Genomic DNA, 25,312 nt, shown 5'->3' with positions numbered 1-25,312 from the left:
TACGTACGTAAGAACAGTAAGAGCCGAGCAGTCAGACAGTACATCTGTGACGAACCGAACGATCTCCCGTGCGCAAGAGTTTCGATCGTGATCTACTCATTGAGAGTCGCATCGTAGCATCCGTGAAGGTGACTCAGGGCAACAGCCCCAAGGCGTCGTCACCATCACATACGATTAGTCCGCGACCTAGGGCAACAGCCCCGAGACATTGTCGCGGACACATCCAACGCGAGTGCGAGATTATAAGATTGTGACTGGACAATAAACAATACATACACGAACAACTCGACTGTTTTGTTTTATTACGCGAAAAGACAGCACGAACGCGAATACCGTTCGTGTTGATACAGAACAATATCTATGTATTTTCATTGTGCAAATCAATCGGTTAAGTCGCGAGGCGCCACTCCGCAAATAGTTTGCAGTATGCATTATCCGATTTCATTCCTGTTTAAAATATTAGATAGAATATCATCAGATTACGTTGGATTAAGATAAGACTCTTATTAATTTAAATTAAAATTGCATGTAATTTAATGTAATCTGATCATATTCTATCTATTATTTTAAACAGGGATGCAAGACATTTTACATCTTCGAAGCACAAGGAGCCTGTCGCGGTGTAACGAACAATAAATAATGTAAAAAAAATATCACTGAAGGAGACGCAGATCGGTGTTTCAAAGGACGCGCGTATCGCAACCAGGCGAGATAATCGCGCGGCGGCAAAACCGCCAAATCGATCAGCCGTCAGCCATTACGTGTCGCGCGAAAGAAACAGCCGACGCAGGCTACCACGCAAACAAAAATGTTGGAAGACACGGTTAGAGGCCATATGACCCACATCCCTTCGCGTCGGGCGCGATGATATACGAGCGCCCCTTTTTTCTCCCACCCCTTCCGATTCCCGGTCGTCAAACAGAAATTTCATTAGAGCGGCCCCGCGTATCCAGCTGAGGCTGCATTACCTGGAATGTTAGGAGTTTGTTATCCCGAAGCCATTGTACACCCCTGATGGGACGGGTCTGATACGGCGACAATATGACGCACCTCAGGGTGATCGTCGAGCCCGATGGCACCCTCTGCTCCCGGGGGCCCATTATGTCCGCCACCGGCGCTGTACTCTCGTAGCCTGGAAGTCATGTTCGGACAAATATCATGCGGCGGTTGAAGCAATTCAATGACCGCGTCGTGACAAGATTACGCGCATATCCGATAGTTGAGGGTAACCCCCGACGCGCGGCGAGTTTCCTCGCTGAAGATTCGGGTGGGATCTTCATTTGAAACGGAAATGCAATCGGCCGCCCTTAACCCGATGCACTGCTTTAAAAGCGACAAGCCCGTACTTTACTCTAGTACCCGACGCACGCGTATCAATTTCTCTTACGTGAAATGTACTACGCAAAGTTAAAATACTATGTGGGTGTGCGGTTGATACATTACGTTGTTTATTTGATAAATATGCGGGGGTATATTATTTTTGCACGAGAGGCGGTTACGGGTAATGCGCGCGATAGGTAAACAATACTTTTATTTACGAAAAATAATTTGCGGCCGATTGTAGCTGGCAATAATTATTGAAAATATTTGTTAGCCGACAAGCAACCCCGAGTTGATTAATAAATCAATTGCTAAAATGGAAAATATATTTGTGGCATTTCTGCATATTTAAATTAAACGCAGTGCAAACAATATAACACTGCGTATCCCGCGGTCAAAATTCACTCGGTGTCCGGACGTTATTTGCACGTTTACTTTACGCCACGAAAACGAGTGTATGTACAAACGGAAGGAAATACTTTTTCAGATACGTAACGCATGCGTTACTTTAATTCGTAAAGAGGTTTCCATTAAATCCCGGCGAATGATATCGAAGTGGCGAACAAAGGGCGGCGCGCACAAAGGGATTTACAACTTTTTAATTGACAACGTCATAACGAGCGTGACGTATCGTGAATACCCTCTAATTGATGCAATCCGTTCTCGGTTTTAATATCTCAACGAGCGAGATTAACGCACTAGACCTCCTCCCGATGGAAAGAAACACTCCGCAACGGCGGGGGTGGGCGCTTTTGCGCGCACCATCAAGGGTGCTCGACGAATGTTATGTAATGATTTTAATTAATGCCAGCGTTATATCCACTTTCATTGCGCCGGTGCTTCGCCGACGCGGCACAAAGTAGAGAAAGCCGAGGTAGGAGAAAACGTGTAGTAACACGCTCCACACGTAGCTGCACCGTCGAGCTTGTACATTTTTATTTAGAAACAGGGACAAGTATTCGTTTAATGCGCGCGAACCAGTGCGCGCCGCGCGCTGTATATGCATCGGTCTTTACAAAGTGCACCGTAAATTACCCCGCCTTGAAAACTCTTCGGTTCCTTATTACACGTGCGATAAATTGCGAACGGGCTCCCCGTTACGAACTTTGCTACGTAACGAAACTCCGCTTTCCTTTTGTAGCACGTCGCATCTACGCACGGTTGCCTTTCATCTTTTACACATCCGAAAATATCATACTAACTCTCTTTAGAATTCAGCGTATGAAGATCCTAGAAACAGTACATGCACGTATGTACATACATCGCTGTAAGATACTCCGGCGTAAGCGGAAACTTGATGGGTAGAAAGTTGCGTGACGTGGACCTACAGTACCGGCCAAAATTAAGTCACCTCTCGCTGCTTTTCAACATAACTTAGTTCTCCAGTGCGCGAATGAAAAATTCGAAAGTCGCCGTGTATTACGTCAAATTTCATTTATACACTGAGAAAAAATAGTTCAAATGACTAAATACATTTAGTCGGCAGTATTTCGTTCAGTTCAAATGCATATGCTAATATTTAAATATACGGTGATTCATTGAAACATATATTTTTACGAATCGACGAATATTTTTACCAATTGATCAACATTTGCCTGGCAGCCCGTGATCGCCGCATATAGTTGAATCAAGAATATGTCTTGATCCAATACTTTTTTCTCCGTGTACCTTTTATGTACAAGATGCGCCTGTTATCCGGTGTCTGCAGTACAATGTTGAGCACATTCGATGCACTTTGATGAAAGTTACGCTCGGAATACCTAAAGGCGATATAATTTTGACCGACACTGTAATTACCACGGAACAAATATTATCGAGTGTACACTGGCATTATTTAAAGCCACAGGGCACACCAAAATTACACTGTCTGCGACTGATTACGCTCACCGATGTAAAGCTCTCTACGATTAAATTAATAATTCACCATCATCTCCGAAGCAGAAAAGAAAAATGGCCGAAAGCGGAGAGTTCTCCGTCGCGTATAAAAATATCGAGAGAGGCCCGTATACATTATTCAGCACGAGGACCGCGGTCGGGACTCATTTAGCGGTTCAACCCCTATCCCTTAGAACTCTGAACTCTCGGTGGCTGACGAAGAAAAGGATACGAAGAAGCCACGGCAGGACCGCGGGATTAAGGATAATCCTATTAGACTTAAATGAATCCGGCGACGACTGCGTTCCCTCTAGCGAAATATTATGTTATGCTGTTATTACTGTAAACTCGCTCGCCGACGTTTCTCTTTCTTTCTTTTTTTTTGAGCACGGTCTTGCCCGCCTTTTTGCGTTGCCCGGCAACTTTGTGGATAAATTCTCCCATGATCCACTGGTGCCCACTGAATCACAATGTTCAGGTGCAAATTCAACACGTCAGTGTATCAAGTGTATGCCGGATTCTTGCTTTTTGCAGCGATTCTTATTTTATGTATGTTTTCTAATTGCTTGCAACGAAATCGAATGTTATAGTTGAGTAATAAAATTACTATTTTACTTATAAGTTACTATATTAATTATAAATAAATTGCATTATTATATCGCGCCGAAACGTACGTCACATCGAGGATGCAATTATATGTATATTTTTCAAAACTCGATGGCGTGGAGAAAAATTTTACTATGCCATTATGTCATATTATTCCCATGCACGTAGCGCGCCGTACCTCCATTTGCTTTGTTCTCCTTATTTATATGTTACAAAACTTCGACAATATAGCTGGCAGCGATCTGTGACTATCTTTAAGTCTCGCATACATTGCGAACAAAAGCGAAAGAAGAAACTTGGCGCAAGTATATTTATTAGTCGGGTGAAACTGCACGGAGAGTGTTCTGAGCGGAAACACGTGATACGGAAAGAAATATTCACGGTCGAAACTTTGCCATTAAGTAGATAGCACCACAAAATAGATGAAAAAAATAATGCAATGATGGAAAAATTAAGCGTGACATTTTAAGAAATAATTAATTTAATCGTTCGGGCGTTCGTATATAATATTTTCGCATGTGAAGGCTGAAAAAAAACCGATAAAACGATCGAGAAGAAATCAAGAAACACGCGATAAGCGAGTCGCAGTGTTTCTGCAACACATTTGTGAGTTTTTGCCAATGATTTTGAGCGACGGTATCAAGAGCGAGCTCTCCGATATCGAGCACACGCAGCTTCTCGTAATCTGCCATTTCGACGTAAACGAAAAAGCGTAGACCCTGGAACATCGAAGGCGTCAAGAGAGAGGACGACGTGTCTGAAATAAAACGACGTTACTTAAAAAGAATTATGAAGCGGCTGAAAGAAAGTTCGCAAGAAGAATCGACGACGACGGATCACGGGCGTCAAAGCCAGGACGGTGTCGCACTTATCCTTAAGTGATTGATGTCGCTCGGTTCTGCGCGAAAAATAAAAAGCAGCTTCTAATGATTTTTTAAAGGGTGTTCGGTGTACTATGACGAGAACGCGCCGGAGTTTATTAATATATTTATGAAAGATGTGATACGTTATCGACGTCAACGCCCCCGACTCGCTAGTCCCACGAAATATACGGTACTGCAGTAAAATTTTTAACACTTCTTCGCTTTTTCATTTCCATTGTCATATTTATCGCGTCTGTTTGCCGTTTGCAATAAATAAGTCTCGCGGAGGAAGATCTACGATGAAATTAGAAACGGTATTAAAGCTGCGGACGAATCGATAGAAATTTTTCGACGTGTGCACTACGGAATATCGCCTTCGAATATCGAATATTGGCGAGATACAAATTAGACTCGAAAACGGTCGAAGCACTTCGCCAGTTACATACGAGCGCTATGCAGATCTGATAATAAACTTTCATATAATGCACTCGCTAGAGTTTCGCAGAGTATTACAGTGAACAACAGAAATGACGTTGTTTACTCGCCCAAAAGTTTGCCACCGACCATAAAGCGGTAAACAGGCATCGCGCAAGGTTTAAACATACGTTGTAATGTTACACTCGTAAATGCTCAACCTAATCTCCCGTATACGCTATTGGCTATTCATGTCTAATTCATGGATTTTACATCTTCAATATTGGCACTGTTAACGTAAACTTTAGTAAGTCGGACGTGAAAGGTTTCGGATATGCTTCTTTTGGGATATCCATAAAACTAAATAACGCGACTTATAACCACAGTAAGATAAATAACGTAAATGTGAAAGACACGGCGACAATAAATGAATAATATATCTAAGAACAATATATTAATTTCATGAAATTTAAACATTTTGAACTTATTATTTGCAAATAAATAATTGATGATGGAAATAGTAGGAGAAAATTTATTCTACTCTCTACATTTCTAAGGTGTCTGGACTATAAATAATTTAACTTACTAAAGTTTACGTTAACTAATAAATGTAATCCTCTCGGAAAATTTTTAGTAATTAGTTGTATTAGTCACGTTACTTAGATCGCTAAAATATTGTTCGTGGTACTAAAAAGAGAATTAATGGCGACAGTGATACCTTACAGTGGATGCCTTACATTTGTAATGATTGTATTACAAGAAAGCGTGCTTTCTTTGCTTGATAATTATCAGTAAGCTTAGCGCTGTACCTCGCGGTTGATTAATCGCGCTTTTTCCAACTGATGCAATCTTAACGACGATTCAACCAGTGCTTTCGGTTCCGCTACTTTCCGAGTGGCGAAACAAAGCGGAAATTGCCAGTCGCTGGCGATGAAAGTTATATTTTTAAATCTCTTGGTAACTAGGTCAATCTTTGCACCCGAGGGAATTTTACAGATTTATACCGGTGAAAATTTTTATTGTGAGGTGATGTTCATCGCGCGTATTTTATTGCGTTCATCATCCGCGGCGCATACCGATAGAATGCAAAAACGGATGAATTCGAAAGAAGAGGGGGGGGAAAAAAAGAATGCGTCTTATCCGCTAACCGCGGCCCGCGAAACTTTCAGCGAAGTTTTGATTGCATAATTGTACGCCTGTCCGAGTTTCGTGCCGATCAAGAAATTCATAAAATAATTTGCATGATATAATTTCAAACTGCGCGATACAGGCGCCCCGTTTTATATACACCGCGCTCGCCCGATTCGGCTAATGCTGATTACGCAGGAAATTAATTATGCAAGTCTGCGCAAAATATTATCGCTGATATCGCAGACAGTGAAATAAGTTTAGTGCCAGTGAAATTAGAATCACAACAAAATGCAAATACGCACAGCCATATAAATTTCGATAATCAATTTCGATTGTTCGGAAATACGAAAGATTTAACTAACAATTCAAATCTATTAAAGTAAAATTTACTCGGTCCAACAAATTTGAGCAAACACGATTAAAGCGTAGAGCTTGCTCTCTTCAAAAATTATAGCTACGAGCGTAGAGCGTATTTATAACACGGTCGTTTAATGCAACAATGTGAAGCAGAAATCTATTTTTCATTGTAATCAAGTAGCGCGTTCACCGAGGATCAAATATCTTTAGATATTTTTATATTTCAATTAAACAAATCGTATTTTCATCGTTTCGTTTGACACAGAAGCGAAACGCATGGACGCGCGCGATGTTCTACACCTAGCAAAGTTTAATTTACCCTTTTAAAATCTTTATCGCCATTACCGACGGTCTGTTCAGCGTTAATAGGGAACGTTTCAGTCATGTCTTTAAATATACTGCCGATTCGATCGGCACGGACTGGAACTAAAGGAACGTCACGCTCGTATATGTCACAAACGCGCAAGCCAGAAATACGCACCACGTCTGCGAGGTATATATACTTACTTATACGTGTCTGCTGAGAATGCGGCTCGTCATAGCCCTCCAGTTTGTCTGGATCTGGAAGTACAAAAGCTTTTAATGATGAAATATCATTGTGTCACTGCAAAGCGAAAGGGGAAGAATGCTCAATAGTGAAATCTAACGTGACAAAGATAATTTAGTGACTCATTTTGCATTTCTATTAACTTATGCGTCATGTTGTAAGACACAGATCGTTCATTCTTTCAAGGTGAATATGCGTCGAATGCACCTTTAATAATATGTTCCACTGTTCGCATAATTGCATCGGCATTATTACGTAAGAAGAAATTTCTGTAAAAGTTGAAATTGTGATTTCTATTTGTATAAAGACAAAAATGTCGAATTTCTCCATCGTAAATCGCCGTACGGGGGAGCAAACGTGAAGGACGAAATGTGAAGTGGAACGACAATCACCTCGCACAGAGAGCTGCACTGCATACATGATCTTCGGTTCCGTATTGACCTGGCACTCGTACTTGCCAGAATCCGTCTTCCTGGCGTTATCTAGCCTGAGAGTCCAAGCGTCGCTGCCTGGGGTGTGCTGGGGTCCGAATCGCGCATCCGAGCTGAACGAAAAATTCCCCGAGGTGAGGATATGGAGATCCCTGCTCCTCATCCAGGAAACCTTAAATCAAAAATGCAGGTTACTGGAGTGAAGTAAACATACCGTGATCTCGAAATTTCGCGTTTCAGCTCAATTTTTTAGATTTAGATTCGGGTGCTCAAAACAATTATTTTCGAAATTGAATTTACGACCATACAATATTTGGGTAAAATTCATGACTAAAATATATAATAGAAACCTGACCCAAGCATTATATGTACATTTTCAGTTCAATGTAACTTTTCTTCGTAATTTTAATAAATATACATATATATTGTTTAAACTCGAAAATAACCTTTTTATTTGTGTGCGCAGAGATTTTAAACAAAAGTCTGTAAGTGTTCGCCACCACCGCGTGTAACATTTCTGGTCTAGATACGAAAAATTTTCAGGCAAATGGGAATTAGAGAAACGCGAAGATTCGAAACCTATATTTCGTTAAAATTCTTCGTTGTAACAGCACAAATTAGAAACGCTGATATGGACAGTCGGTAAACAGTGGCTCTCGGGAAGCGTAAAGTTGCCGGACGCCATTGATGACGCTCATTTGTCAGGATGGTGTCATTTGGCCGACACGTGAGACCGCGAACGCCGACTGACGCGGTCTTAAAATCCGACAAGTCTTACGTGCACTAAATCAGCATACCCTGCTGTGACTTATCTCCCTCGTTTTGCGACCGCGTTATCCGAACGCGTAACGCGTTGTGTGATACATAATAATACATTACGACATGATGATAATAAAGTTAATAAAGCAAAAGCGAGAACATGCGGCGCGAAGGGTGGTAACGCGACGACGGGCGTAATGGCGCTAATGGATGCTCGATTACTCGTGCGGCACGCAATTATTATTAATTATCATCGATACTGTATCAGTGATAGCGTATTAGCGGTGACCGGCATTCTCCCCCTCTCGTTTGAAAAACTTTGCTCAATTGGAACACCTATTCCGTTCAATACTACAACAATAGACGAAAGGAGGTAATAAATTGAAATAATAAATTGACATTTTCCCGAAATTTAGCTCCAATGTTACGCTTAAGAAGATAAGTTTCATTTAGACTTAATCGTAATTGTTCTCGCTAAAAGTCAATCAGTGGATTACCACGGAAAACAGTGAATAGTCACTGATTTACGATTATAAGTATACCACTGCGATTTTCAATGGTACACTTATAACTGCAAATTGGTGATTATTCACTGTTTTCAGTAATAATCCACAGAATTGATTTTTAGAGAGCTCTGCTACTGTTACAAATAATTAAATGAACTTACTGATATTTTTAACAGACACTTCTCAAACGACACTTCTCAAACGTATGTCTGAAAGACGTCTTCAAGGTGTCTTTTAGGCCCGGTGTTTTATTTTCTGGTTAACTGTTAACGAGAAGTTAGTCGACTCTCCATCTTTTTCTATGTCAGTATCTAAGAAGAGATAGAGAATCGACTAACCTATGTTTAACAGTTAACCAATGAAAAACCGGGCCTTAGACATGCGTGCTGTATGGGTTGTTTCTCTCGTATATGAATGATATTATAATGTTCTATTTAGAACGAGTTAGCAAACGAGTCTCGATAATAAAATCAATCAAACGGAGTTAAAAATGGGCATTTATAGTACAACACGATTGTTGATGCGTGAGTTATCAGAATAACGTACCAACAACCGCGTTGTACTCTCAATGTCTATTTCGAACTCCACTTGGTTGACTTTCTATTTCGTTGTTTAAATAGAATTCTTAAACAAACAAACGCACGGCGAGCGAAGAGGAGCTTAAGGAAAATATTCGTTTTAAGCCAACCGCGAGCGTCAGATAATTCTTTCCGATTACTCATTCCCTTTCTCATCCTTTCCTCCGTTATATTCACGTCAAAACAATTTATTTTAAAAACTATTTTAAAAACTATTTTAAAAACATCGCTAATGCGAGCGAGTCTCAAATAAGGTCAACCATCCGCAATTTTCCTGATTAACATTCATAATATGTATGCACAGCACCAATGCAGCTAATCGCAGCCATTTGAACAGTTCGATTTCAATCGCCATTATATTGCAGCTTCTACCGAAATTAACGTAGAAAAATATTGCCGCAAAACATTCAATAATTTATTCGTTGTGTAATTCGCAACGTTTCTACACGTGCTTAATTAATAATTACAAAATATGCGAATTCATTCTGATTGTATAAAATGACGATTCAATAAAATAGCAGAAGATTCACGTTTACCTTTTTAAGTAATATGATCGAAATGTAACATTTCGGTTATCAATTAAATTCGGTTATCGATTATCAATTAAAATACATACATTTATATAATTAAAATAAATAGTCTTCTTGCTATACCAATTAGACTTTTTAATATAAATTTTTTATTAGTATAATAATTATCGAAGTTTGTTATGACAGCTAAATATTTGCTCTCGTATACATTTTCCCTGCCTTACTTCGTGCTCTGAGAAAAGTAACCGATATCGATCCATCTCTTCAACCTGAATTTTCTTATACATTCAAGTTCGTTGAGTCCCTAATGGAATATTCAGTCTCAGCGGACAGCGGCAAGGACGAGCCGAAATTTTTGCGAGTGCAGCATCGCCAGAGCAAAAGGTGCAATCCGATGAATATGGTTACCGGACAGTGCTTATCCGATTCTCATATTTTTCGGCACTCGGCCGGCCAAACGGTCGGATATTAGATATCCGGTTATCGGCTGGTAGTCATTTCCGGTCTATACCCAGTTACCATTTTCCCATTGGCTATTCCGCGAGGTGCCTCACCGTGTATTAGCTTCGTCGAGGAACGCCCGGGGATAAACGATGCGTCTGATGATTTGTTGCCATTCCGGTGTATCAAAAACGTTATCGACTCGTGGCCGCAAAAACGTGAGACGTCCGCCACTACATCAACTTAGAATGGGTTTTAAATAGCGTTGTAAGTACAGCTACAGTTGTAAGTCCCCTATGAGATAGCAGGGTTTCTGCTAAATTAATAGACATCATCCTGTCTCATTAGAAATGTATTACTCTTGGAGTGAAATCCGTTTAGTTAATTCATTGTTACATTCGTGTGTCGTAGCGGAAAAAGATTTGTGATTGAAATTGGATGTGAAAACCTGTTATCTCAACCTGCTATAGAAGCCTATCTCGTACTAGGGGACTTTCCTCTAGATTAATGCTAATCTTAAGTTTAATCTTGTACACTTGAAATTTCTAAGCACCGGATCGAGAGATGTTTGATGGCGATACAGAAATATATTGCGGAGTATATTTATTATGCATATTACATTTGTATGCATTCGTGTGCTTGTGCAATTACAAATTCAAATCTATGAGCTATTATTAGAATAATGATGTAATGACTTTCGCAGCGACTCGTAAACTCGTAATTTTAACTCAGGCGGTCAATTCTACTCCAAGAAGGTCTATTCCCTCTAAGAAAAACGCACTTAAGAATACTCTCTCGAGACGCACTCCTTTATTTAGTTTCTTTCCCGTCCGAGAAATTAAATCACGCCGACTTTTTTCCCCTTCGATTCATCACCGGCAGCGCCGTCGAACACAATCGAGAATGTCCCATCGACGTGACATCGAGACTACGAGAAAGTCCAATAATCTGGACGGCGAAAAAAGAAGGCAATGGCGCGTAGTCTCGAATATTCCGTCGGCGTGGCTGTGGGACTCGAGATTTATCGTCGTTATTAAAACAAGCGCGGTGATACACGAGCGATCTCTGGTCGGGCGAACGTAGACATTATTCAAAGGGAACAAAAGAAGTCTAGATTAATCGGTAATTAAATCGACGGCGGAATACCGCGGTGTACTGATACGCGCGCTCCCGCGACTTGCTCCTCCCGATTTTATCGGCCTGATTCGTGGGCTGATGCATTTGATGCATTTGATCAACGGTTGTGCGCGCCGCACGGTTTTAATAGAGCGTCTCGTTTCAGTAAAAATAGTCCGATACTTTATTGTATCATTATAAATCTTTGCATAACTTTGCATATCTGTGATCGCGGGGGGGGGGGGGGGGGGCGGAGGAGGATTCTGAAACAGGAGTACAGAAAAGAAAGACTCGTTATAATTCGTGCACCGTCGCGGATAATAGATGCAAAAAATATTTTTGTGTTGAATAATGCGTAGCATTAATACTCTATCTCTTCAAATTGCTTTCGTTTCTAAAGAAGCACGTTCTAGCCAAATCGCAGTCGTTCCTGAATACAGAGCGAGTAACATATTGTACGACACGTACGTGTTATGTAATATGCTTATACGTAAGCGACATTGCGAGGAGTGAGCAAATCTATAATTAACTAAAGGTATCTCACGCTGAATACGCAAACGCGTAATGATTCCGGCGAGGCGGAATCGGTAAAGGACGCGCCGACGGGCGGGATTTATGCGTAACGCGCCCCTGTATGACGCGGAAGCGCAAATTATTGCTAAGAATTTGATTGTGCGCGGATGCGACGTGTATGCGCCAATTTAAACATTTGTCCAAACAAAAAGTGACTTTGCCCGTCCCGCGCAAATATGCCACCCGCGGAGATTCATGTGTTTAAATTTAATTACAGTTGGAAATAATCGCGAGTTAGTTGGCTGTAATCGGCAGTAAGAGCTAATTTATGAATTTTCATATCTCAACGTCGGTAAACATTTACGTTTATTAATGAGATAAATTTCAGGCTTCCGGAGAACATAGACATTACGCGCGATTTCACGTTTGCAGCTATAGTGATTAATGATATATAGAATTATGTTTTAACAAATATCGCCCGACTTGGATGTCAATAATTTTGTAACGGTATTAATAAAATGTCATGTTTGGCAAGGGTATTAAAAGTGTTTCATTACGGAGCTGAAAAGGATTCAGCGTGACGGGACACAATTTCATTCCCAGCAAAATAAGTCTTAAAAAAGTAGAATTACAATTTCCCTATAAAAAAGATAAAAAGGAAAGTCCGTATTACGCGACAGGATCCCAATATGGGATAGCGGGGTTTCTGTTAAATGAACAGGCATCATCAGTTGATTTCACCACAAATTTATTGCCCTTGGAGAGAAATTTGTTTAGTGGAAAATTTATTGTTAGATTGCGAAGAAAGATTTGCGACTTTGGGTGTTGAAAACCTGCTATCTCACATTGTAATAGAGGACCTTCCTCTGCATATAACAAAAGTGATCGTATACATATAATAATAAATACCAGCCGCGAACGATTATAATAATCCCATTGAAATCTCGATCAAACGTTCTCCGGGGAGAAAATACCTCGGAGCCGCAGAGGAATCCCACTCTTAGCGGAATGCGCAGCCACATAATGCAGCGTCGCGAGGAAAGGTTGGTTTGGCAATAACATTAGAGCGAGAGGGATTCGCCATGCGGCACAACACGTTATACGGCATGTTGCAGCGGGGGTGGTGGTGTATCACGGCATTTGGTCGTGCGCCAGTGTGCCTGAATATACCTCGGATGGTCCCCAAAATAGAGCTGGCTTTGAGGTCGCGAAAGAGGAAGAAGCGGAAAAGATGACGGGGGCGGCAAGGGGTGCGGCCCGCGATCCTCCGGAGGGATGGAGTCGCCGCGGCTGTTAAGGAACGTCTTGGATACCCGGGGTGGGAGACAAAGGACGGGCAATAGAGAGCCGACATAACCGCTTTCATCTGCTGCGTCGGCACCATCCGGGATAAAAATGCAACCGGCTTCTGGTCGTTCCAACATTTCGCCGTACCTTACGAGCATCCCCGTCGCCGCGGCTCGGCCGGAATTTTCCGCAGGATGGCACCTTATGCACGTCGTTCCACCACATTCGGCCACCTCCACCGCAGAGAAAACCAGCCGCGCGCACTTTGCTCGTGGCTTTATACATTAGGTGTTGTACGCCATCAATAACGCGGCCGAAATGCTCCCCAATTGAAATCCGACATGGAAAACTTTAGAATGCACTTTCTGTTATTTATTCCTTGGCGCGTATTGGCGAATGCGTTATTGTTCGTTCCGCGTACCCCCTATATCGACATTTTTTCTCTATATAGATACGTGAATAACGTCCCTCCTTTTGCGAGTTTCACATTTTTTGTATTAAGCTAAATTATCCGTCTGGTCTGGTTTATATTAAGCTAAATTTATCTATCAACGTTTTTTACTCTCAATCGCTTTCGTTTTAACCCTTTAAAGCATGATGGCGGACGGAAAGTACGTGAAAAATTTTTTTAAGTTTTCAAGTTTTTCAGCATTTTTGAAACTGAAATTTAAATTCCATGGCTCCTAATAATATCTATATGTTTCTTAGCATGGTTGAATTACAGTTGAATGATGTTATTTTTTTAAGTTTTAAATTCCACCATCTCAGTCTAGATTTACTATGTCTATGTTCAAATTCAATCACAAATCTTTTTTCGCAACGATTACACGATCCAACAATCAATTTTCCACTAAACAGATTTCACTCCAAGGGCATAAATTCACGGTGGAACCAACAGAAAATGTCTATTAACTTAGCAAAAACTCCGCTATAATATGATATAGCAGAAACTCCGCTATATCATATTACGAGCCTATCTCATAACAGGAAACATTCCTCTGTCTATTATTCTACAAAAATACATTTAAAAAAACTTATCTCATATCTCGTAGGTTAAATACATCGCTCTCAGCGTTGTTGTCCCAAGTGTTTTAATCGCTATAGAATTAAATTATTTATTTGGGAATTCCAGGTTCCTTCCTAGGTCTTTTCAACGCTCAAATTCTCGTGGTAATTAATTCTACGAAAGGAAGGTTAATGTACAAAAGTCTAAACAAAGATCTCCTGCAAGCCGAGATTTCGTCTACCGGTCGTTCTATCGATCGTGAAAATCGGGACGGTTCTAACAACCGATCGTCCGACATCATTTACTCCCCCGTTTACCCGACGAATCACGACGCGACAGTCCTGGATGCGCTTTTGCTCTTTCAGCTAGACGGCTGGTGTCCGGGGGAATGGCGAGGGTACGTCGATGGAAGCACAATGAATTAAGGGAGTTGCTCGCTCGCTCGCTCGCTCGCTCGCTCGCTCGAGTCGAGGAAGTCACGAGTAGTCGAGCGAAAAGAACGGCGAGAGGATGGAATTGGGTGGAAGAGCGGGCGCTCGCGCCAAAAGAAAGTCCTCGATGGCGCCATCGAATCAGTGTTCCTCAGGTAAATTATTTACTCCTGCTTCCGCGTCGACGATAAGAATCGCGGCCGCGTCGTCTTTCCACCGCGAAGGGCCGACGGTGTCCTTCGGTTCGGTAAAGTCGACTCAGCGCTCTCGGATTTACATCTCGCTTAAGTTGTTCGGCAAGCGCGATCGTGAGATTGGCAACCTTTGTGATCTTCCGTTGCTACTTTCCAGCTGAATTCCTCGTTGCTATCTCGCGGAATGGAATCGCATGATTAACCGCGATAAGGGAAAGACTTTCCCCTGATAGCTACCGACGTTGTCCTTACGATTAGATAGTTTCCAGCACTTTGCCACGAGAAGAGTTGAATTTTTTTAAGAGACGCGATGGAAAGCACGACGATTCGTTACCTTAATTTTGAGACGTGTTTAGAACATTAAAATCAAACTTTCCATTGTTTAACGTTATCAACTCTTACAATCTCTAAACTTTTTCTTAAAATGCATATCTGTTAATAATCTACAGCAGTTGCGTAAGTTTCGGCAAGTTTATAGGCGCAGCCGACGATCGAGAAGTTGAAAAATTTACGGACCCCCACGCAACTTTGCGTCGCGTAATCCTCTTCGACATTCGGACCGTGTGCCATTTCCGCTCGGCGGAACAATTTTTACACTCGCGCCGGCCAGCAGTTTCTACCTTTTCCGATAAACGAAATCGGATTAAAAAACGGACGGCGTGCATTTTTCCTATCTCCACGAGGATAAAAAAATGTCACTGCAGAAGTAATGTTTGCAGGCGAAAGGCTTGACCAGCAAGCTTCGCGGTGGAAAATTTTACGCCCATAAGGATGGCACTTTTCCTTTGGGAAAACGACGACGTCTCTGTTCGCAAACATCAACACTTTACTAAACGTAATGCAATTTTTCAATCAGTTTGTGATTTTTACAGATACTAGAGATTACAAAGCGCGCGCCGTTTACTCTTGAGCGTTGCATATTTAAAAAAATTCGTATACATGCAAAGTAGGTATTGTATGCGCGTCAATTGAAAATAAAAGGTAATTTATCACTCACAGATACGATTCGCAACAGCACAGTTGTAGTCTACATCGTTAACTATATACGTTGACCTGCAAAAATACAAATATATATTTTATTATGGAATTCTTATTGAAATATAAAATAATTATTATAGATTATTATGAAATAATTATGTAAAATCGAAATTATTGTATTAAATATTTTATATTTTTTTAAATAGGTATTTATTAAAAGAATTATATACAAAATGCTCAAAAAGAGGCTTCCTTTTAAATATAAACGCACAAAATTTTATACGTATGTTTTTGTCTGTAACACTTATTCGAATTCTCGTTCGAATCATTTGAATAAATAAAAGAAAACCAGAGAACAGATGCTTCATTTTGCACAAGTAGCAAATAATGTATAAATGTAAAACACTTACCTCATGATTGCTCCGCCGTTGTCCGATGCCTCCCGAGCCTCCTCCTCCTCCTCTCAGATTTCCTTGTTGCACTCACACTCACTCGCGAAAATCAACGATCGCGCGAAATTTCGGGCACTCCCGTACGCGATGTGAAATACCGCGACACGCGCGAAATACGTTACTTGTTACTAATAAAGATGTGCAAATCAATAGCGTTTTATCCCTGCCATCATCGCAATCGAGTCTTGGAGACCGATAACGCAAAAGTAATACCACGCGCGGAGCGACACTCGTCACTGCTTGCCGGCTCGACGTTCGGCGGGCGAATGATAGCGCAGCGACCTTCAGCTACACGATGGCACGCAAAAACATTCGTAGTCACCGCGCCGAGAGAAAAACAACTACGAACGTTGAGAGTTCGTTGTCCCGCCTACGAAAATCAAAATTCTGTACTTAATATTTTACATTACTTTGTTCCGTAACTGTTACTACGTTTTGTGTATCATTCTGCGGACTTTGGTATTGGTATTGATTAAATTATCGATTAATTCTGTTCAATCGAGAAAATTTTTGAAACAAAAATTGTTGTTAATTAAATTCTAATTACTAGGATCAAAGATCTTACCTCAATAGGTGATATATACAAATGTATATTTGCAAATTTTCATTCATTATGAGCAAATTATCGAATTATTTATTAGATATTACATGATTGAAATGTATATAATGACATTTTCCCATTTTTCCCGGATCTGATCATTTTGTTGATAATCGAATTTTATATGCAGCGATTAAAAATTCGATTTGAGTCATGATGAAGTTTGTATTTGTTTCATTTGTGGGTTTTACATTCTTCACTTTAACGCAAACAAATTCGAAACTCTATAAACGTTAAAACTTAATTACTTAAGAGTTAATGTGCATTCAACTTTAGGAAGATTAGATACTTTGCTCTCCGAGCATAAAGGAAGTTTAACTCGAAGTAAAATCAACGTTAATAAAATATTACCCTCGGAATAAGAGATTGCTATCTTCTATTAAGACGTAAAGAGCACATAAAGTTTCACGCCGTTTTGCATGTCTTATCAATTTTAACAGCTCTTGTAAAAATAAGCGGGGCAAACGCGATTTATTCATCGAAATAAATACGCGCGCTCGCAGCTTTAGAATTGTATCACCGCTGCTAAATATTAAATTAAACAATTTTGAAGCCCTTTCGATCTTCGTACCCTCGCTTTTGGTCGTAGTCCGATAAAAGCCTCGAGTCACGTATTCCGACGAAAACGCCCGCGAGAGTTTTCACGTCAATCGACAAGCAATCTCTAAATGTCATTCTTTCCTCGTGACGGCATTATGGATTCCGCATGCGGCTCTGATCTCGGCTGATCTAAACTAATCGACGACCGACAGTGGTCGCGGGTCACCGGGCTTTCATCGATTGCCTTTATTGCGTTACACGTTGCGCCAACCATGGCAGTAATGCCATTCGATTATCCATGTGCCTCCGACACTCCGCGTAAATTAAAATCCGGTGTGTTCCGGTCCGCCCACTCCGACGACTCGGAGATGCAAGCGGGAACTGGGTCAGAGGGGAACAAAAAACCCCCGGCGTTCTATCTTCTTCGCGTCTGCAGGAGGCGCAATCGATGCCGAATGCGTGGGACCGACCAATCAACGTCGGAGCATTTTTATTTTATTGATATACTATAGCTTTCATTTGAAACTAGCGCGCTCTAGTGCCACTGCAAAACTAATGGAATCTAGATTCCTTCTGAAGGCACTCCCGCATATCTCTATTCACACACGCGGGCAAAGGTCAAAAATCGGTTTCATGTAATAAATAAAATCGTGTCCCTTTTTTTTGTTAACGCCGAACGCGTTTAATTCAAATCACAGATATATTTTTTACGAAATCCTCAATGTGCCCACGTAGTATCGGATGTCCAATGTATACGTATTTTTCCTCCATGACATGAAAAAGATGTCATATATGTGAAATGTATATACCATCTCATATGCATAATTTGGACGTACATTTTGCAGTATATACTATGTATATTCACAGATGGATTCAATATGTATACGCAGCGCAAGATATCAAATATATCGCAACTAAATATCAGCTGTCCATATTTTACAAACTGAAACTTAGTTGCCACGTGCAGTTTTAGCTACGGCAGCTATTGTACGTTTTTCTTTCCGCGCACGCGTCTCTTGCAATTGCAATATTATTATACGTTAAAAGTCTCGTGTAAATAATTTCGGTAGACAAATTTCCGTCAAAATCCACGGGAAACAGCGGAGACATCGATTTCGGACAGAACTTCCTGCCGTCCGCCCGCAAGAGCGCTTCCAATTTTCGGATGTAGGCCAAGGAGATTCTTTTTTTTTTTCCTTTTCCTTTGTGCCCGATGGCGACCTCCTGCTCGATCTTTGAAAGTGCCCGAACACCCGAACGGTCCAATTATTTTTCGCCATTATCTGTACACCGCCTCTCTTCGCGGACGTTCGACGTCCTTAGAGCTTGCCCGCCTCCTTACGTAGCGGGAAGAGAACCGACCAGACGTACGAAGGCTGAAATTCGTCGTCGGCTTTGTCGCATTTCCTATTGTGCGATACAAAAGAACGGCCTGCTAACTGGATCACGGTGCATCGGGTCTGCGCGCTTGTCTGAGAATGCAAAGGTACAATTCGGTACGTAATTCGGTTAGTCGCGATCGCTCGGTGGAAATATCAAGACTAAATAGATCAGATGACCGTGGAAATGAAACCCGTAACGCCAGAGTGACGGGGAATCGAGATGCGCGTACGCGCGGAACGGAGGAGCGAACGTGTCGCCGCTGAAACTTTTTAAGAATAAAAAACGTTCCTTGAAACTTATTAATGGGCGTAATCGCGAGGAACAGCTGCAATAACGCGTAGGTTGCGTAAAAAGTTAAACTGAGAGACTTGCGAGTCGTACGGGAACTGGTTTCGCGTTCTAAAAGGTCGGTGCATTTCCCTCGGCCTCGGCGAAAAGAGTTTATCGCGAACTGTGCAAAAGAGCGTGAAGCTCGCTATCATCACGCTCGCAATCCGAGAATACGAGCGAAACACGAGATGCTGAGGTTCTCCCGCTTCACGTAGCAGGGATAGTAGCTCACTCGTTCGTAGAAAGGAAAGAAGATACAAGAGCCGCTTTGGTGACACGGATAACACGACGCGACCCCATCTTGGGTCGCGCGCAAGGGGAGGGGGGCTAGAAATCTCTGACGGTCGACGTTGTTTCTTAGCAAACTAACTTCATTAGAACATCAAAGATGTCTGGCTGGGTCTACCAGTGGTAGCTGCGAGGAGACGGGGGATGAAAACAAAAAAAAATGGAGGAGAGACAGAGAGAGAGAGAGAAAATCTTACGACTCTCGGTGGACGAACGCGATGGAAACGCGCGCAGACTGCAAAGTAATCAAATTGAGAAAATAGGATAGAGAGCGCCAACCGGATTTCTACATAAAAATTCAATTGTGGAGCGATTTAAATTTCGCCTCCTGCGTGCGGCCCATTTATCCGGTGCGCCGTTGAAATGTTCGTAATTCAATTAGGTCCCGGAGCAGAACTTACAAAGCAAGCAACTCGCAAGAAACAAATTGCAGAGATCCGGGACGGGACATTTGCGAGGAAGCGAGATAAAATCGCCGGCGCGAAGTCCCGGAAAGTACCGAGGAAGTTTTTGAGACGACGAAAGAAGGAACGTTCGCGGAGGGGAGCGAAAGAAATGGGTGAAAAGAGAAGGAGAGTAACGTGATACGAGTAACGGTGAGAGAAGAGCGGCGCGCGGATAATTACGCTACGTGCGAGACGGCGACGTGCGCGAAGGCACGCACGCACGACGCGACGCGACGCGCGGGACACGCGTGCTCGGCGTACGATAATGCTCGGCGCTCTCGCATCTACGATGCGACCCGCGCACAAAGAGGCGTAAAGCGAGGCGAAGAGTTCGTCGTCGCGGCGGGAACGTCGCGTCGCGCGGAGCAGCCCGAGCGGGGTGGTTTCGGCGGTTGAGCGGTGCACGGCTCCCCGGCCGGGCAAATGGCGAACACAAGGGAACCACGCGCGCACCCTCGTCTCCTCCCTCTCGCTCGTAAGAGCGAGTTCTATTGCGTTTTGCATACTGATGAGGACACTTGCGCGATACGCGTTTCCTTTCTCGCTCGTCTCCTTGTCATTTTCCGAGTTCCGCTTTGAGTTGGGCTCTAAGCCCGCTTGAGGCTGCTACGCGGCCGCCATTTCCCGGAACGTGGTGGAAAACACGGCCACGCCAGCAATGTCAATTTCCTCAAGACAGTCGTCCCCGCGTGGCGACATGATAAGCGATTTAGCCGAATGGCGCGCGAGAACGGATAATAGCTTGCTGGAATAATAAAACAGGGAGATAACAAAGCACGGAAATTGTGTTATCCTTTGGAAGCGGCTTGCCTTTGTGTGCAGAATTTATAAGATAAAAATTATTTGACGTCTTGCACCTTGAAATTAAATGCATACGAGTAAGCTCGTTACCTGATACGTAAATTCTTCGGCAGATGTATTTTAGTTTTATAGAGCCGCCTTCTATATTTTGCGTACACAAATATCGTGCTGGAGTGATGCTGCACTTTTTGCACCTTTTGTTCCTAGAGCTGTCAATTCATGGAAACATTTGTGCAATATACAAATTGTGTGGCTTTTGCGTACGGACCGACAGTGTCCCACTATTTAGATTAAGTGAAAGAACAGCATGATATCATTGAAATTAAGTTTAAAAGTCTAATAAGAAATCTATTCACTCGAATAAGTTATAGGATACTTAACCTATAATTTATTTGAGTGAATAGATTTCTTTTTAGGTCTGAACTTAAGGCAACAGCACACGATACTATTTTTCCTACTGAATTGCTAACAAGAGCCAATCAGGATTTAGCCTTAAGTCACCTAATCGTAAACTCTGCACCCTGATTGGCTCTCGTAAGCAATCCAGTAGGAAAAATAGTATCGTGCGCCGTTGGTATAGTTGGTTTAGTTGCAATGCTGTTCTCTGATTTAGTCCGAATAGTGGGACACTTTCGATCTGTACGCATAAGCCTTATAATTTTTTCACAGAAATTCAAAGGATTACACAATTAATATCATGATATTACGTGATGTATTCTAAGGTAATTTGTTGGTTTGTATCGATTTGTAGCATAATTAAATGAAAAACAGGAACATTCAATTCCCCTTATCTACTTATAAGAAATACCGTTCCAGTTTCACGAAGACAAATCAGATATTCAGGAGACATTGATGACAGTGCGGGGACTTCGATACGCCATAACGAGCTCAAGTCATGTCGTCCCTTCCTCGCGCGCAGAAGCCGCGCCGCGAGAAGTCGAATGCGTTGTTTACGTAATCTCTGCGCGGAGTCGCAACTGTAAAAATATATTAAGGCGGATCGCAGTTGAAAATAAAGGTAAAAATGTCGGAAGTGTAAAACGTTGCACGCGCTACGTTGGAACGCTTCCAATCGCTTGGTGAACAGTCGCGTGTAAATCCGAATTTGCCAGGAGCCATTATCTCACGGGGGAGAAGAAGACGGTCTCGCCGGTTCGTAAGCGATGAAGCGTGCATTAGGTCGAAGATCTTCAGTTTTCGGATATAATTCTTCCTGCACAAAATTCTCCCTTGCCTTTCTGTCAACGCTCCGCGGAGCGTCCTGACTAAAACGTCATAAATCGCCGTCCGGGGTTCGCAAGTACTTGCGCTTCCAAAAATCGCTGCCTCGGTGAGTGATATACAGACAGGTCAACTTGAAAAAATTAAAATTTCGCAGGGAGAAAGGCGGAGGGGAAATATAAGCCTCACAGTTGTAATTTCGCTCATTTCGAAGAAAAATGTGTAGATGAAAAACGTTGCATCAATTATTTTTTAATTACGCAATTTTCAATTTTCGCAAAAAGTTATCCTCGCCAGGATTTTTATAAAATTATAATGGTATTGCACAAAGCAGGTATCGCAAAATTAATCCTCTCGGCGAATTAATGCACTGACAATGAGTCAATAATTTCAAAACAATTTTTTCGATTTGAAGTATTTACTTAAAAATCAAATAATCACGTTATTAATCCACATTTGTTTCAACAATTATCTTACGTTTTTTCTCTCTCATTGTATTAGTTATGTTATATTATTATATGTAATTTAAAAGTGCATTTGGCATTTTATTTTCACAAAGCCAACATTCCTATCAAGTTGCGAAAAATCTACTTTAATTAAAACTGTTTTCCTCCAGTATCGATTCAACGCCGGGGTTTTTTTTTCTGGATGTAGCATGTGAAATACTGCTATCAAAGTACTTGGACGAGTATTAACAAATTTACACAGTTGGTATACATTTCCGTTAAATTGAATTAAACTGTCTCATTCCACTTATTTAAAACTTTATTCTTCCGCGTTGAGTGCGCAAGATTAAATGAATCTTTTTTATTGCGTTTTATTAACCTTCCTCTGTGTGTCCACATGTTATATTTCTGTCATCTATTTATCGATTAAGGTGACGGTAATTAAAGACTTTAACAGAATAGCGTTACAACATATGCGATTTTAATATCGACTTTCGTTACGTGCTACTACTTGAATTGAAACAAATCTCTATTAAAAATACTCCGCTGAGCTTACACGTTTGTTGGGAACTCGAAAGGGACTATGGATTTTAAAAAAAGAGGGGAAAAACTTTTCTCTGGTTTAAAAAACGGATATCGACCGCTCGGTGGTTCCAACGACCCATAAATGCTTTTAATGTCAGATATCCGATTGAACGACAAAACTATGCGAGGCCGAAAAATTCCGCGTGCTCCAAATAATTGAAGAACGAGCAGGCGTTTCATATCGTTGATGCGTGACATCGTGTTAAAAAAAATCGTGTGCAACGTAGCAACTTCTGGCGCGACGCGATAACAATTACGTTTGGAAAAACAGAGATCCCCAAAAAAGGGATGAAAAGAGGAAGAAGCATTCACGCTTTGGCGCCGTTAATACTTTCAGCGCAATCGAAACTAAGTGTCGCGGGAAAATTTCAATTGGGAATTTTTTTCATTTCCATGCCTTGAACATTTCTGACAGAACGAGTCATAATATCTTGTAAGCATTGTGATTTTGCGATTAAATCCTGGATTATAACATTAAACGATTATTCAAATTAATCGTCTTTCTAAAAAAATTTCACTCAAAGAGAATTGTGGAACAATTACCTATTTTAATTAATATAAAGCACAGCGTTTTCCGATTCTTTAAATGAAAAATGAGCAAATTATTGAAATCCTTACTAATTAATCAATTATTACACATTTTACGTTACAAATATCGACCACAATTACTGACAAAAAAGCAAATGAAACCCATATCTTCGATAATTATTTAAAGATCGCCAATTTTATTTAATATCGAAATTTTTTCATTAACTGCGTTAATCAGACATTATGATTAAAATTTTTAATATTAAATTTTAAGTTTTAAATTTTACGCATGACTATCGCCCTTTATTTATATAACATTTACATTCAGCAGTGTTTATTAATTCACATGAATTCTATTAATTTCTTATTTTAATTAAGTTTTTTAATTAGTAATTTATAGTTCATACGTATAAATATATATATATTGTATATAGTCGAAAAATCTTTCATAGAGTTATTTTTATTTAAATTCGAACGGACATGCTCTCTTATCTCCTAATAAATGTTTGCGTGGATTGTGTTAATTATTGTGATATGTTTAGGCGCGTCAATCTAGATCCTCAGAGCGGCATTAATTATTAGGGTTCAAATTCCCTGGCTAAGTCCAGTAAACCTGACTTAGGGCAACTTCGTCTGACGTTTAAAATTTAAGCGAAGCTTCAAACTCGGCTTAAGCAGCAGCCATTTGGTATACGTAATTTGGTACTAGCTTAGCCATTTTAACACTTAACGCTATCGACTCCGGAGATGATCAAGAAAGCGGATTATCGTCGAGCTGATAACCGTTTACATAGTTCATGAAATATCTGATCCGGTTTCGTAATTATGTAATAATTCGCAGCTGCCCGGTGTGGTAATTTCGAATAATTAATTTTCGATACTGAAAAGACCAAACTACTGAAAAGACTGAAAGATTGCACCTCTCTCTTTTCAAAGTAGTTTATAAATTGTATAATATATAAAATCAATATGTAAAAATGCTCGCGTTTTTCGTCAATTCTGCTGTATATCGTTATATAAAATAATGCAACGCTGAAAGCGCGATAATAAAATTTCAAATTTTGCTCCTTGTACACATTCCAGTTTATAGAATATTGCTGAGACCCGCACAATGTGAAATTATATATTATGCGAGAACGTAAAGCAAGAAAGAATAGAAACTGAAAGAAGAGATAATCGTGAAAGACAAAATTAAATTCACCGTTCATTTCTGCTTGTAATTCTGTTCAAAAATTAGCCATTCTTTTTAAATAAGCTTTGTACATTCCTTGACAATGACCTCAATGGGTTAATTAATGCGTTTCACCGACTTCGGAAACATGTGCAGAATGTCGGAAATAAAGACATTACGAATGAAGAATATTCTCAACTTGTGGAACCGACAGAGCCTTCGTCTCGAAGGTAACAATACCGTTAGGTAATCCGCTTTAATTATAATACGCTCGCAAACGATGGTCGGGATAGATTTTATAACTTCGGAGTCAGCGCTTTTATCCTGCTTAAGCAAATCTTCAAATTCTCAGCTGTCTATAGGAAGCTACTGTATAATAGGCATAACATTTATCAAAAATTCCGTTCCTTTCCGAGCAAATTCATCTTCCATCTCTCTCTCTCTCTCTCTCTCTCTCTCTCTCTCTCTCTCTCTCTCTCTCTCTCTCTCTCTCTCTCTCTCTCTCTCTCTCTCTCTCTCCCTCTCTCTCTCTCTCTCTCTCTCTCTCTCTCTCTCCCTCTCTCTCTCTCTTATTCCCGCCTCCTTGAGCGCTCTGGATATGCCCGCCCGTGGGGAAAGAGAGCGGGGAGAAGAGAGAGAG

General features: G+C 41.1%; 1 pseudogene; it reads right to left on the bottom strand.

Annotated features, from left to right (window-relative positions):
- The window catches only part of LOC105558782, a 130,314-nt pseudogene that overhangs the window by 15,745 nt on the left and 89,257 nt on the right, over window positions 1-25,312 (bottom strand).

Source organism: Vollenhovia emeryi, unplaced genomic scaffold, assembly GCF_000949405.1.
Source record: "Vollenhovia emeryi isolate VEMERY1.0 unplaced genomic scaffold, V.emery_V1.0 DF939312.1, whole genome shotgun sequence".
NCBI classification, from domain to species: domain Eukaryota; kingdom Metazoa; phylum Arthropoda; class Insecta; order Hymenoptera; family Formicidae; genus Vollenhovia; species Vollenhovia emeryi.
The sequence above is the reverse complement of the archived record's forward strand: the minus strand, read 5'-3'. Positions and strand labels throughout refer to the sequence as shown.